The sequence below is a fragment of the Balaenoptera physalus genome (assembly GCF_965194825.1).
Source record: "Balaenoptera physalus genome assembly, chromosome: 6".
NCBI lineage: Eukaryota > Metazoa > Chordata > Mammalia > Artiodactyla > Balaenopteridae > Balaenoptera > Balaenoptera physalus.
The window spans coordinates 59,613,966-59,629,539 of NC_138885.1; the positions used below are offsets into that span (position 1 = coordinate 59,613,966).

At 39.4% G+C, this 15,574-nt stretch overlaps 1 protein-coding gene across 3 annotated transcripts in view; it reads left to right on the forward strand.

Annotated features, from left to right (window-relative positions):
* The window catches only part of CSRNP3 (cysteine and serine rich nuclear protein 3), a gene marked incomplete at its 5' end in the record, with an annotated part of 256,996 nt that overhangs the window by 69,420 nt on the left and 172,002 nt on the right, over positions 1-15,574 (forward strand). For 2 of the 3 annotated variants that reach the window (XM_082465029.1, XM_082465028.1), the window contains one exon: positions 11,480-11,650. The exons of the other annotated variant lie outside the window; for it this stretch is intronic. The remainder of the gene's footprint in view (positions 1-11,479; positions 11,651-15,574) is intronic. 3 annotated transcript variants of the gene reach the window in all.

Below are 15,574 nucleotides of genomic sequence, written 5' to 3' on the forward strand. Positions count from 1 at the left end.
TCTTTTTATGGCTGAGTAATATTCCATTGTATATATGTGCCACATCTTCTTTATCCATTCATCTGTCGATGGACATTTAAGTTGCTTCCATGTCCTGGCTATTGTAAATAGAGCTGAAATGAACATTTTGGTACATGACTCTTTTTGACCTATGGTTTTCTCAGGGTATATGCCCAGTAGTGGGATTGCTGGGTCGTATGGTAGTTCTATTTGTAGTTTTTTAAGGAACCTCCATACTGTTCTCCATAGTGGCTGTATCAATTTACATTCCCACCAACAGTGCAAGAGTGTTCCCTTTCCTCCACACCCTCTCCAGCATTTATTGTTTCTAGATTTTTTGATGATGGCTATTCTGACCAGTGTGAGATGATATCTCATTGTAGTTTTGATTTGCATTTCTCTAATGATTAATGATGTTGAGCATTCTTTCATGTGTCTGTAGGCCATCTGTATACCTTCTTTGGAGAAATGTCTATTTAGGTCTTCTGCCCATTTTTGGATTGGGTTGTTCGTTTTTTTGTTATTGAGCTGCTTGTAAATCTTGGAGATTAATCCTTTGTCAGTTGCTTCATTTGCAAATATTTTCTCCCATTCTGATGGTTGTCTTTTGGTCTTGTTTATGGTTTCCTTTGCTGTGCAAAAGCTTTTAAGTTTCATTAGGTCCCATTTGTTTATTTGTGTTCTTATTTCCATTTCTCTGGGAGCTGGGTCAAAAAGAATCTTGCTGTGATGTATGTCATAGAGTGTTCTGCCTATGTTTTCCTCTAAGAGTTTGATAGTGTCTGCCCTTACACTTAGGTCTTTAATCCATTTTGAGTTTATTTTTGTGCATGGTGTCAGGGAGTGTTCTAATTTCATACTTTTACATGTACCTGTCCAATTTTCCCAGCACCACTTATTGAAGAGGCTGTCTTTTCTCCACTGTATATGCTTGCCTCCTTTATCAAAGATAAGGTGACCATATGTGGGTGGGTTTATCTCTGGGCTTTCTATCCTGTATTCCATTGATCTATATTTCTGTTTTTGTGCCAGTACCAAACTGTCTTGGTTACTGAAGCTTTGTAATATAGTCTGAAGTCAGGGAGCCTGATTCCCCCAGCTCCATTTTTCGTTCTCAAGATTGCTTTGGCTATTCGGGGTCTTTTGTGTTTCCATACAAATTGTGAAATTTTTTCTTCTAGTTCTGTGAAAAATGCCAGTGGTAGTTTGATAGGGATTGCATTGAATCTGTAGATTGCTTTGGATAGTAGAGTCATTTTCACAATGTTGATTCTTCCAATCCAGGAACATGGTATATCTCTCCATCGATTTGTATCATCTTTAATTTCTTTCATCAGTGTCTTATAATTTTCTGCATACAGGTCTTTTGTCTCCTTAGGTAGGTTTATTTCTAGATATTTTATTCTTTTTGTTGCAATGGTAAATGGGAGTGTTTTCTTAATTTCACTTTCAGATTTTTCGTCATTAGTGTATAGAAATGCAAGAGATTTCTGTGCATTAATTTTGTATCCTGCTACTTTACCAAATTCATTGATTAGCTCTAGGAGTTTTCTGGTAGCATCTTTAGGATTCTCTATGTATAGTATCATGTCATCTGCAAATAGTGACAGCTTTACTTCTTCTTTTCCGATTTGGATTCCTTTTATTTCTTTGTCTTCTCTGATTGCTGTGGCTAACACTTCCAAAACTATGTTGAATAATAGTGGTGAGAGTGGGCAACCTTGTCTTGTTCCTGATCTTAGTGGAAATGGTTTCAGTTTTTCACCATTGAGGACAATGTTGGCTGTGGGTTTGTCATATATGGCCTTTATTATGTTGAGGAAAGTTCCCTCTATGCCTACTTTCTGCAGGGCTTTCCTGGTGTTGAATTTTGTCGAAAGCTTTCTCTGCATCTATTGAGATGATCATATGGTTTTTCTCCTTCAATTTGTTAATATGGTGTATCACATTGATTGATTTGCGTATGTTGAAGAATCCTTGCATTCCTGGGATAAACCCCACTTGATCATGGTGTATGATCCTTTTAATGTGCTGTTGGATTCTGTTTGCTAGGATTTTTGCATCTATGTTCATCAGTGATATTGGCCTGTAGTTTTCTTTCTTCGTGACATCTTTGTCTGGTTTTGGTATCAGGGTGATGGTGGCCTCGTAGAATGAGTTTGGGAGTGTTCCTCCCTCTGCAATATTTTGGAAGAGTTTGAGAAGGATAGGTGTGAGCTCTTCTCTAAATGTTTGATAGAATTCGCCTGTGAAGCCATCTGGTCCTGGGCTTTTGTTTGTTGGAAGGTTTTTACTCACAGTTTCAATTTCAGTGCTTGTGATTGGTCTGTTCATATTTTTTATTTCTTCCTGGTTCAGTCTCGGCAGTTTGTGCATTTCTAAGAATCTGTCCATTTCTTCCAGGTTGTCCATTTTATTGGCATAGAGTTGCTTGTAGTAATCTCTCATGATCTTTTGTATTTCTGCAGTGTCAGTGGTTACTTCTCCTTTTTCATTTCTAATTCTATTGATTTGAGTCTTCTCCCTTTTTCTCTTGATGAGTCTGGCTAATGGTTTATCAATTTTGTTTATCTTCTCAAAGAACCAGCTTTTAGTTTTATTGATTTTTGCTATTGTTTCCTTCATTTCTTTTTCATTTATTTCTGACCTAATCTTTATGATTTCTTTCCTTCTGATGGCTTTGGGGTTTTTTTGTTCTTCTTTCTCTAATTCCTTTAGGTGCAAGGTTAGGTTGTTTATTCGAGATGTTTCCTGTTTCTTGAGGTAGGCTTGTATTGCTATAAACTTCCCTCTTAGCACTGCTTTTGCTGCGTCCCATAGGTTTTGGGTCGTCGTATCTCCATTGTCATTTGTTTCTAGGTATTTTTTGATTTCCCCTTTGATTTCTTCAGTGATCACTTCGTTATTAAGTAGTGTATTGTGTAGCCTCCATGTGTTTGTATTTTTTACAGATCTTTTCCTGTAATTGATATCTAGTCTCATAGTGTTGTGGTCGGAAAAGATACTTGATACGATTTCAATTTTCTTAAATTTACCAAGGCTTGATTTGTGACCCAAGATATGATCTATCCTGGAGAATGTTCCATGAGCACTTGAGAAAAATGTGTATTCTGTTGTTTTTGGGTGGAATGTCCTATAGATATGAATTAAGTCCATCTTGTTTAATGTATCATTTAAAGCTTGTGTTTCCTTATTTATTTTCATTTTGGATGATCAGTCCATTGGTGAAAGTGGGGTGTTAAAGTCCCCTACTATGATTGTGTTGCTGTCGATTTCCCCTTTTATGGCTGTTAGTATTTGCCTTATGTATTGAGGTGCTCCTATGTTGGGTGCATAAATATTTACAATTGTTATACCTTCCTCTTGGATCGATCCCTTGATCATTATATAGTGTCCTTCTTTGTCTCTTGTAATAGTCTTTATTTTAAAGTCTATTTTGTCTGATATGAGAATTGCTACTCCAGCTTTCTTTTGATTTCCATTTGCATGGAATATCTTTTTCCATCCCCTCACTTTCAGTCTGTATGTGTCTCTAGGTGTGAAGTGGGTCTCTTGTAGACAGCATATATATGGGTCTTGTTTTTGTATCCATTCAGCCAGCCTGTGTCTTTTGGTGGGAGCATTTAATCCATTTACATTCAAGGTAATTATCGATATCTATGTTCCTATTCCCATTTTCTTAAATGTTTTGGGTTTGTTATTGTAGGTGTTTTCCTTCTCTTGTTTTTCTTGCCTAGAGAAGTTCCTTTAGCATTTGTTGTAAAGCTGGTTTGGTAGTGCTGAACTCTCTCAGCTTTTGCTTGTCTGTAAAGGTTTTAATTTCTCCATCACATCTGAATGAGATCCTTGCTGGGTAGAGTAATCTTGGTTGTAGGTTTTTCTCCTTCATCACTTTAAGTATATCCTGCCACTCCCTTCTGGCTTGCAGAGTTTCTGCTGAAAGATCAGCTGTTAACCTTATGGGGATTCCCTTGTGTGTTATTTGTTGTTTTTCCCTTGCTGCTTTTAATATGTTTTCTTTATATTTAATTTTTGACAGTTTGATTAATATGTGTCTTGGCGTGTTTCTCCTTGGGTTTATCCTGTATGGGACTCTCTGTGCTTCCAGGACTTGATTAACTATTTCCTTTCCCATATTAGGGAAGTTTTCTACTATAATCTCTTCAAATATTTTCTCAGTCCCTTTCTTTTTCTCTTCTTCTTCTGGGACCCCTATAATTCGAATGTTGGTGCGTTTAATGTTGTCCCAGAGGTCTCTGAGACTGTCCTCAGTTCTTTTCATTCTTTTTTCTTTATCCTGCTCTGCAGTAGTTATTTCCACCATTTTATCTTCCAGGTCACTTATCCTTTCTTCTGCCTCAGTTATTCTGCTATCGATCCCGTGTAGAGTATTTTTAATTTCATTTATTGTGTTTTTCATCGTTGCTTGGCTCCTCTTTAGTTCTTCTACGTCCTTGTTAAATGTTTCTTGCATTTTGTCTATTCTATTTCCCAGATTTTGGATCATCCTTACTATCATTATTCTGAATTCTTTTTCAGGTAGACTACCTATTTCCTCTTCATTTGTTAAGTCTGGTGTGTTTTGACCCTGCTCCTTCATCTGCTGTGTGTTTTTCTTTCGTCTCATTTTGCTTATCTTACTGTGTTTGGGGTCTCCTTTTCACAGGCTGCAGGTTCGTAGTTCCCATTGTTTTTGGTATCTGTCCCCAGTGGCTAAGGTTGGTTCAGTGGGTTGTGTAGGCTTCCTGGTGGAGGGAACTAGTGCCTGAGTTCTGGTGGATGAGGCTGGATCTTGTCTTTCTGGTGGGCACGTCCACATCTGGTGGTGTATTTTGGGGTGTCTGTGGCCTTATTATGATTTTAGGCAGCCTCACTGCTAATGGATGGGGCTGTGTTCCTGTCTTGCTAGTTGTTTGGCATAGGGTGTTCAGCACTGTAGCTTGCTGGTCATTGAGTGATGCTGGGTCTTGATGTTGAGATGGAGATCTCTGAAAGATTTTTGCCGTTTGGTATTACGTGGAGCTGGGAGGTCTCTTATGGACCAGTGTCCTGAAGTTGGCTCTCCCACCTCAGAGGTACGGCCCTGATGCCTGGCTGGAGCACCAAGAGCCTTTCGTCCACACGGCTCAGAGTAAAAGGGAGAAAAAGTAGAAAGAAAGAAAGAAAGAGGCTATAATATAGTGAAGTAAAATAAAGCTATTATAAAGCAAAGCTATACAGACAAAATCTCACCCAGAAGCATACACATATACACTCACAAAAAAAGGAACAGGGGAAAAATTAATATATCCTGCTCCCAAAGTCCACCTCCTGAATTTGGGATGATTCGTTGTCTATTCAGGTATTCAACAGATGCATCACATCAAGTTGTTTGTGGAGTTTTAATCCGCTGCTTCTGAGGCTGCTGGGAGAGATTTCCCCTTCTCTTCTATGTTCGCACAGCTCCCGGGGTTCAGCTTTGGATTTGGACCCGCCTCTGCATGTAGGTCGCCTGAGGGTGTCTGTTCCCCGCCCAGACAGGACGGGGTTAAAGGAGCAGCTGCTTCGGGGGCTCTGGCTCAACCAGGCCGCGGGGAGGGAGCGGTACGGAGGAGGCGGGGCAAGCCTGCGGCGTCAGAGGCCGGCGTGACGTTGCACCAGCCTGAGGCGCGCAGTGCCTTCTCCCGGGGAAGTTGTCCCTGGAGCACGGGACCCTGGCAGTGGCGGGCTGCACAGGCTCCTGGGAGGGGCAGTGTGGAGAGTGACCTGTGCTCGCACACAGGATTTTTGGAGGCGGCCGCAGCAGCCCCAGCGTCTCACGCCCGTCTCTGGGGTCCGCGCTGATCGCCGCGGCTCGCGCCCTTCTCTGGAGTTCGTTTAGGCGGCGCTCTGAATCCCCTCTCCTTGCGCTCAGCGAAACAAAGAGGCAAGAAAAAGTCTCTTGCCTCTTCGGCAGCTGCAGACCTTTTCCCGGTCTCCCTCCCAGCCAGCTGTGGTACGCTAATCCCTTCAGGCTGTGTTCACGCCGCCAGCCCCAGTCCTCTCCCTGCGATCCGACCGAAGCTGAGGCTCAGCTCCCAGCCCCGCCCGCCCCAGCGGGGGAGCAGACAAGCCTCTCGGGCTGGTGAGTGCTGCTCGTTGCCGAGCCTCTGTGCGGGAATCTCTCCGCTTTGCCCTCCGCACCCCTGTGGCTGCGCTCTCCTCCGTGGCTCCGAAGCTTCCCCCCTCTGCCACCCGCAGTCTCCGCCCGCTAAGGGGCTTCCTAGTGTGTGGAAACCTTTCCTCCTTCACGGCTCCCTCCCACTGGTGCAGGTCCCGTCCCTATTCTTTTGTCTCTGTTATTTCTTTTTTCTTTTGCCCTACCCAAGTATGGGGGGAGTTTCTTGCCTTTTGGGAGGTCTGACGTTTTCTGCCAGCGTTCAGTGGGTGTTCTGTAGGAGCAGTTCCACGTGTAGATGTATTTCTACTGTATCTGTAGGAAGGAAGGTGATGTCCGTGTCTTACTCTTCCGCCATCTTCTCTCTCTGTGACTTAACTCTTGATAAATATCACTGCCCAGATCTCTCAAGTCACCAAATTGTCCATTTCTCTTTTGGAGATTTTCTTCCATTCTTTACAAACTCTTTCTCCCATGTCCTACTTTCCCTTCATATCCCCAGGGCCATTGAATCCCCAGGGCCATTTCACTTTTATTCACCTTTATTCTGCATCCGTCTCTAGATCCAACAATCTGTCTTCATTCTTGTTCTAGTCTTTGTCAATTAACCTTAGTAATCAACCCAAGCCCATGGTTGTATCCCAGCTCTATAGAAGTGTCCTTATAGTGGGAGAATAAGGGGAGCTTAAAAATATATATATGGTTGTGAAGGTTTACTATTTAGTATATTTAGGCTCTCTGGTGTCATATAATCATAAAATCAATCATTGGATACTTTATTCTGTAAAACTTGCCTAATAACAACAGATACTTAAGTTCTTGGGGGAGATCAATATAAACTCTGAACTACTATTTTTAGAAAAATAATTTCCATTTGTAGAAAGGGCAATGTACCCAACATTCATGGTAGTTCTGACCTCAAAATGACAAATTATATTTTTACCTTTAGATTCTTTTAGTGACCTGTCTCAATTCAGTTATTTCTCATTATATCATAAATTGAACATAAAAATTTTTAATTTATTTTCTTCTCCTACTCCTAAATGCTAGTAATCTTTTGTCTTTTGAGTATCTTGGTTTGTATAAAAACATTCAACTGTTGTTTTGAATATTTTAATTCAAAATATGACTCTGCTATTTGACTGATAAACAAAATTATGACTATTTTCATATTAGGAGCAGTATTAAGAAAATTGTATTATTTTATATACTTTTTGAAAGGAATTATTGGATATAGGATTAGTAAGAATACTATTAGATAGATAAAGAGAACCTAAGTCGACTCCATTTTTTTTTGGACCTAGGACACATAGGACCTCGTTAAGGGACCCTGAATTAGAATTCTAAAACTTTTGACTTTTAACAAATATCATAATCTTTTAGGTGCTAGAAAATATAAATCAAGTCATCCATACTTCTGTCTGCTTGCTAACAGTTTCATCCAGCCATGTACTCTCAAAAGAGCATTCTGTGTTATAGGGTGACAATACTGTTTAGGATTGCTCTCCCTGGACTATGTGGCTGGGACAAACTCAATCAAGGACATTCACAGTGACTCTGTTCTCCCTTCCCACCTATTGCTGCAGACATCTGAATGGGGGTAGCATCTTAATCTCTCTCACAATTTAACTTCTGCATGATCTCACTGTCTGTTGCCATGGAAATAATTGTAACATTGCAATTTTAGTACTACAGCCAGAGCACACTACAGTAGAATCAAACTGGCAGACACAAAGTAGGATGAATCTATTTTTCCTCTCTCTCTCTCCAAATATTTCTTATGCTTTTGGACATTTTTTCCCACCCTTTCTTTGTGTTTACTCAGCTAATTACACAGTTCATTCTCTCTTTAATGGCTCTGTGCAAGTTTCTTCAAGGTCACCAGAACTAAAAGTATAAATGTGAGCAAATCCACACAAATTATTTACATCGATTTCATACCAGTTAAGGAAAAACTTCCAAATAGCTTCCTATAATGATTAAACAGGGTACATCAACATTTTTAAAAATCCATCAACAGCTCTCAGTTTTTAGGAGGTTTTCTGCAATTCTTTTAAAATCTCCGTAAGTCGCTTGAAGATAAGAGAGACTCTTCAACCGATTGCTTTCAAACAAGGTCAACTCCAAGCCAGAATCCTATAACCCTTGCAGTAGCAAGTAGTAGTTATGGATTTTACTTTAAAAAAAGTCTTAAATGAGTAACTTTAGGGAGGGTGGTGGATAAAATAGATATTAACTCTTTGCCTCCATTTTTCCATCAATAAGTAAATCTTTGATAATGGTCACCATCCATATAATGCCTCTTCTCTACCAAATTAAAAGAAGTATTCCTTTAGAGTAATAAAGGAAACCTTCTTTTTCATTGTTAATTTTATTTGCCAAAGCAGTACCACAAAATGGTAGGATATATCAGAATTGGTCCTATTTAAAACCTAACAGGAAAGGTGGCTCCCACCATCATCAAATATTTGGTAAATCTAGAGACCAGAGATGGTTGTAGGTAAAATTAAGTAACCACATTACCTTGGGAAGCACTTTGACCTTCCTTCCCCTTCTAACTTCGTTCTAAATTCTTTCCCCGCCAAAGAAACCTCTTCAACCCTCCGACTGGTCAGGTTCTGATTTTAACTGTTCATCTGAGCTGCTAAGTCCTCCTTAATTCTAGGACTTTTCCATTCCCCATCAAATCTACCTTTCCTTTACCGTAGGCCCTCTTTTTTTGTGTGTTTTTTAATGAAATAATAGGCAAATGCGTGGTCTTTTTTTTTTTTGGCCACGCAGCGCGGCATGTGGTATCTTAGTTCCTCGACCAGGGATTGAACGCACGCGCCCTGCAGTGGAAGCACGGAGTCTTAACCACTGGACCACCAGGGAAGTCCAGAATGGGTGGTCCTTTTAAAGTACAAGTGAGATCTTACCATTCCACTACTTAAGCCCTTCATCTCATGTAGAGTAATATCCAAAGTCCTTATAGGCTCTACACAATCTAGCTCCCAATACCTGTCTAACCTCATTGCCTACTATGCCCAACCCAGGACCTAGGCACTCACCACTCCTTTGGCCTGGCCTGCTCTTCCCCCAGATGTCAAAATTGCTGGCTCCCTTACCTTCCTCACTGTAACATTAGCTCACCAAGTAATTAAAAATGCAATGTTCTCTATCAGCCAATCTCTTAGTCACTATACCACTTGACTATTTATCTTTCTTCATAGTATTTAACGCTACAGGACATATTATATATTTAATTTGCTTATCTGTTTATTATTTGTTTACCCCTTCCCCCATCAACACCCAGAAAGTGAGCATCGTTTGAGGAAGGAATTTATTTTCTGTGTTGTTACTTTATTGCTCTCTAGCGATAGTCACTATAATAGTCACTGGTTCATGCTAGAAGCTCAAGAGATGTTTATTGAATAAATAATAAGTGGCCCCTTAACAAAGTACAGAAAATGAATCTCTTTTCTATAGAATGGCACAAATATCTGAACGAAGACACAGATTCCCTTACTCAACAGTCTGAACTGGGATATATTAAAAGAACAAGACAACTGTTTTTTAGTGTTGAGGCTTTCAGGATACAATACGGTAGAGGATGTTCTTTCAGAAGTAAAACGATATGCCAGTTAAGGATACTAGGAAACAGAAAGTACAGAACAGAGGAAGTCAGTCAGCAGAAGGACCTGGAGCACATATGCCCCACAGAAGCATAGCTACCAAAACTGAGAGACTCCATGAGGTCACTGAGAGGCACAATGAAAGTGGCCAGACTTCTTAAGAAAGTCACGCCAATCAGACAGGTTCCTTATTACAGATAGGACTGCCATGCTGAGTTTTGATGGCTTAAGATACTGCCTCTCTTTGGTAACATGTATTGTGCAAGCGTCTTTTGTAAAATACGTTTGTTCCCCCAACTTATGTATCTCTAGTAAAGGCATTTCAGGTATTGTGTTGGGCTAGTGGGGGAGAGGATGTTTTGATTCCTTTGTCTGTTGACCCTTCCAAGTCACAGATCTGAACCATTCTTTGTTTATTTTATAGAGCCAATCCAAGAGGGGTTTTAAATTACAATGTAATCAAAAAACCACTCCTTTATAAGCAAAATTAATAAGGGAAAGGAGGATGGGGCATGTGAAAGCTAACAGTGTAAAGGATTGCTTCTGAATGTGAATGCGGCATTGGCCAGATTTTAGAGTGTGTTAAATTGGGAAAGCATGGTGCTGAAATGACCTGGACTGAGTAGTAGCTTCCCGCTTTGGCCTGGGTGTACATCTCCAGTTTGCCATAGTTCACACTGCTTACTACCCACTGTCTCTTTGGTTGTGAGACCATTTATTATTGTTCCTATGCTATCATTTTCCTTCGGGTAGAAAAGTATTTCTTGATACCTTTGTTACAAGTAACAGTAGACAAATGAGAAGACTGAGATGACTTCATGATTTTATTATATCTGACCCTCTTTATTCATTGAGGTTAACTGCCATTGTAAGAATTTGTGTTTGCAACTGCTGATTACCTTAAGAGTTACTTTATGGCTATGAAGAAATTATTACTCTCAGAGGTCTAATGACTCATCTAAATTGACATTAACAAATTTTAAAAAATGCATCAGGCTACCTCTGACTGGCTTTCACTGACCATGTTGATACAAGAGTGAAGAGACTTAAATTAATATTTTATCCAGCAAAAGATTTAGGACTGTGATTTACCCTCTATTAAATCTAGTCCACCAACCTCTGTGGTATAGGACTCAAGAATTCCCTGTAGCTCTGCTGAACTGACTGGAAACATTATAAGGCATCTAAATTCTGTAGGTATGGCCATTCCTAGCAACCAATTTGATTTTTGACGGACAAAGAGCCCCAGGAAAGTAGATGCCTTTGTACCTGAGAAAAAAGAAATCCCAAGCAACATAGACATGCCCTAATCAGTATGCTCCGGGTATGACAGCATGCAAGTGAGTGATCTATTTTGTTCTGAACCCCGGCTCTGTCAGTGACAGTACATGATATTTACCAGAACAAATCAAATAAATGTATTTGACTCCTGTATTTGACTCAAAACACTGAGCCATATTTCCTTATGCAGCCCTCTGAATTCACATCCTTAATTTTGACTTTTCTCATGAAATACTGTTGTCAGAATAAGAATGCAAATAGCAATGAATCAGTGTAGAACTGTTTTCAGTGCTTTCATACATTGTGTAAAGAATGATTTCTGCATGCATATGATACTCTGGTGGACGTGGTTCAAAAAATTACAACCCCCCAAAACAATTTGGAGACCTTGACTATGCAATCAGTGGTCAGATGTTTCAATGCTCCGTTGCTCCCGTTCCTGCTACAGGTACATGTGACAGCGCTGCAGCGATGAGTGGAATTTTAAAGGGGAAGTTGGAAGAAATTGACAGCTCCTCACCCTGCTCCTCTGTGCAGGAATCTGATGATGAAGTTTTCAGCTGTGACAGTGCTGCCGGTGTTGATAGTGTCTATCTGTCCACTTCTAATCATTTCGCTGGTGAGTATCTGAGGCTGTATTTCAGGTTGTACTCTAAATTGTGTTGTACATTCGATTCTTGGAGTTTTTATCTTTATCTGCTGGCTTATATCTGCCCCTAAGCTGTTTATCATAACAGACTTAATTTGCAAAACACGATACCATTTTGCTTAATTAAGTCTCAGTAGTTTACTCCTGTTTCTTTCTACAGAGTGAGTATGAGAGGCAGAAATGAGTCCAAACAAAGTTAAGCAAATAGCAATTGAAAATAATTTCCTATGTGTCTTCAGTTTTCTGAAATAGATTCATCTTTTCGAAATTAAATCATCTGAGCTCTTTTGAACGTCTAATACTAGTCAATGAGTTGTGGAATACTTGCAGTGCTGAGTACAAAACATTCACTTCCCAGGTGAGAAAACGGTGTTTGTTTTTAAAAGAATGCTGCTCTGAAATAAAAGCCTTGAAAACCCGAAAATTCGGTAGTTGTTTGGATATTGGTAAACCTCAGAACCAAGGCCAGGTTCATGCACTACAGTAAGTGCAGCTTTCTACACATATATACTTCTCCTAAGCAGTTCATGTGAACAACATCATTTAACTTAAGGTGATATGTTCAAACTTAAAATTGTAGCCATTTAAAGTTGCATTCCTTGTAACAGATGCTCATATGAAGACTTTGAAATAGGCAAATCCTTTCCAACATTTCCATGTCCACTCAACACCAGTCATTAGGAGACTGGTGATTTTCAAATTATGTTTTAGAAGAGTTAACATCCTTCAAAGCAAAACTAAACAAGGTCAATAAAAACCCCTAGGGCATTTGTGTTTGGGGATTTTTTAGCTCACCAAAACAGCCTTTTAAAATTCACACTGAAGTTTATACAATGTGGCTCTGTGATCCCTCTAATTCCATTTTTAACCTTCCTCTCCATTTTTAACCTTTGTCTCCCCAACCGCCAAGAATTCAAAAGTTTGTTTGGTATTCGTGAATTCTCCCTCATCACTGTTAGAAGGATTTAGAATAAAAATAGGTGTAACCTTATAAGAATGTTTAGCCTCTGTACTATTTATCTCTTGACTAAAGTAGAACTTATTTTTAATGAACTTGTAGAAAATATAAAAAAGTAAGGAGAAGGTAAAGGAGCACTTGGGAGAAGGGAGAAAACAATAGCTGTTTTGAGAACAAGATTCTCTAGTTACATAGGAAAGTTACTGTCAATCAATGGATTTGGGGGATAAGTTTTGTTTGAAATTTATCTATAGCCTTTTGCCTCTTCCTCTAAGTGACTGTAGCCTTGTGGTAGGCACACACCTTGCTGTCACCCATGGTGCCTAGAAGAGCGCTGAACATTGAATGATGCTTAGACTTCTTTATTGAGTGGACAGATTAATTTTCAGACAATTTTTACACTTTTTTGATAAATAAAAATTGTATATATTTAATGTGCACAACATGATGTTTTGACTTATGTATGCATTGTGAAATTATTACCACATTCAAGCTAATTAACATTTCCATCACCTCACAGTTACCTTTTTTTCTTTTTCGGCGGTGGTGGTGGTGAGAACATAAGATCTACTCTTTTGGCAAATTTCAAGAATGAAATACATTATTTTTATAATTTCAGACGATTTTTTTTTAAACTGGAGAGAATGAGTCTACTGGATGCCCTTATCCTTAAATTCAAGAGACTCAGGAACACTATTCAATTCCTTTTCTGTGTACCTTGAGAATGCTCCTTCTCCAAGCCCTAGAGCGCGGCAGGAGCTCCTAGTATTTCTCAACTGTTACCCCTTTAGCCACTCCCGAACAACACCATCAATCTAGACCCTGTTTCCCTGAGATCTTCCTACTCTAGTGCAGTGCAGCATTTTCCACACACCTGTGATTTTTTTTTAAACCTTCAGCATGCTTAAACCTCCTCCCTCTTGTCTATGCTTCTCCTAAAGTTACAAATTGACTCTCTCCTGGAAAAATCAATTGCAGGCCTTCTCTATGCAAGGTGCCTATTGATTTCTATAGCTTGTGAGCTCACAAAGTACCTATAATGTTCATTTAAACACCATCAGGTCTTACAATTGCAGATCAAAATACTTTCCAGATGAAAGTAATGTTCTAGTAGTGTACAGGGGTTTGAAAAATGATAGGTCAGGCACTTGTTATGAGCACCTGAACAGTTCCCTGGAGGGTAAAAGTTTGAGTGGAGCGTGGTTTTATTTTGATAAAATAAACTATTTGATAGCTATTTTGCTATCTGGTCATAACTTTCCTGCTTCATCACCATGGCACGAGTCTATGGAGGAGGAGATGTCTGTTGTGTACAGAGGAGACAGCAGGCTAGTGAAAGCAGCCGCGAAGTTTGATTAGCTCTCTCAGCTACTTTTCGTTGCAAGTATTCAAGGGTTTTGAGGGAAATATTTACCGATACTCCTCTGTAAGGAAACAGTGGTATGCATCATTGAGCACCTTGTAACTGAATGTGTGAGGATAACAACGATTTGGGATAAACGGTGGGGAGGAGGGGTAAAAAAAAATAGATGGAAATGTGACAGTAACAGGGGGATTTCCTGTTACTGTGGGTTGTTCTCAGCCTGATCTCCACTACAAAACCTTATTATTTTATAAAATTGGGCAAACTGAGGAAGAAAATGCATTTGAATTTTTTTAGAGGATCCAATGATCTTATATATGAGTAAGAAAAAAAATAGTAGAGTCAACCCTCATTTTGAATTCAAAGAATGTTAGAACTAGTAGAGCCTTTGAGAACATCTAGACTGACCCTTGTTTTACAGATGTGGAGACCACAGCCCAGGGAGAGTTACTTGACAAGAATCCAAATGTGAGCTAGTGGCAGAGAACTTTATTGTAGATCCCTAGAGGGTTGACCTTTCTACTAGACAGTGCTGCTCTCTGATGGGTCTGATATATCACTGACTACTAAGTAGAGGGACCCAAATCATCAAGTGAAAGACGTGGCTGTATCTTTTGTGCCAGCTCCTCTTAGAAACAGAATGAGCCCATCTTTCGGCATCTCATCTCTGTTGCCTTTTTCTTCAGTTGGTTTCTATTGAAAGTGTGCATATCTCCTGGCTGTAACACAATGCCAGTGATGAGTTTATGAATAAATTCAATGAGCATAAAGAAGTAGTGGACAGAGAATTCGATTTGAGTGTGAATGAACCATTTCTCTTCCTCCTGCTGTAAGTGACAGGGCTGACTGTTGAGATTTTGCTTGTGTGTCCCTGACATTGATGAAAATATCTTACAGCAAAAATGTTGTTTTACACTTACATGAATGAAATTGGTTTGTCTTGGTGACATAATGCTACTTGTGATAATGTGAAAATGTTACGATGAAAAGTAGGTGAGATGCAGTCTGTGGTGTGCATCTTCACTGGCAGCTAACAAATAGAAGGTTATTTCATTTACTTTAGAAGTAAAACCTTTGTATATTCCACTTCTGCCAGAAGGGTGAATGGTCATCCTAGATTCCCTGAAAAAAAAAAAAAAATAATGATACCCTTCCATCCCTTGAACTCCAGGACCCTACATTACTTTTACTTGTTCAATAATTCAAGACTTCAGAAACCCATTTAACTTGCATTTCAATGAGACTCAGTCACAGCTTCTGACTGAATGCAGTAATTATATTCCATTTTACTGGCTAGGTAAAGAATTGGCTTTTATGTTTGCTTGTTTGTTTTAAGCCCTGAAAAACTTAAATTTGGCTTTAAATGTAAAAGCACAATTAGACCGAGTTTCAAATAAAATTTTATATATTGATATCATAGTGAATCTAGAAAAACAACACATTGCTTGTGGTTTTAACTCTCAGTTAGGTACTATAAAAAACTAATTATAAAGATAGTTCTGGTGGTGTTAATGGTACTATTTTTTACATTATTCAAGGGATAAGGCCCTATTAGCATGAGATCCAAAATACT